Source organism: Arvicola amphibius, chromosome 11 (genome assembly GCF_903992535.2).
Source record: "Arvicola amphibius chromosome 11, mArvAmp1.2, whole genome shotgun sequence".
In the NCBI taxonomy this organism is placed as follows: Eukaryota; Metazoa; Chordata; class Mammalia; order Rodentia; family Cricetidae; genus Arvicola; species Arvicola amphibius.
The window spans coordinates 12,573,335-12,573,949 of NC_052057.2; positions in this window are offsets into that span (position 1 = coordinate 12,573,335).

Consider the following 615-nt stretch of genomic DNA (forward strand, 5'->3'; position numbering starts at 1 on the left):
TTTGAAGTTAAGAAGTAATTGTACTCCTGACATATGCTAGCTTTCCAAATGACAAATTCGCCATCTACATGGTCAGTTATCTTTTGGGGCATGAGATCATTACAGTTCATAGTCTCTTGAGATCAGAAATAGAAAAAGCACACGGCACAGTTCTCATTCCTCCCTGTCCTCACTCTCTGGAGGGCAGGCAGCTGGGCTTCCACCAGGTCACAGCTGAGACTGTGCCCACCACTGTCCTTCTCCGGCCTGAGCACTGGTCCGCCACATTCTGTCACCTTCTGTGATAGAGCAGTACACAGGCTAAGTGCACAGGCATGCATTATCGGAGTGTTTCTGTGATAGACAACCCGCGGTCTAAAAGGTGTTCCTATAGAAACAGGTGAAACAGCAGTCAGGGAACCTGGGGAGGGGCGGCGCTCAACACAGCTAGACAGTAACACGGAAAAGTCAGTTACCAGAAGTGGGGATTATCAGACCTTAAGCAAACGTAGGTTCCATTGTCCCTCCCTCGGAGTAGTCCTGCCCCCTCTTCCTGGTCCCCGAACACTCCACGTCCTAACTTTCCACTCTCCCTTTGGGAGGACATAGGCAAGACAGTCCCAGTCTTGCTCATAA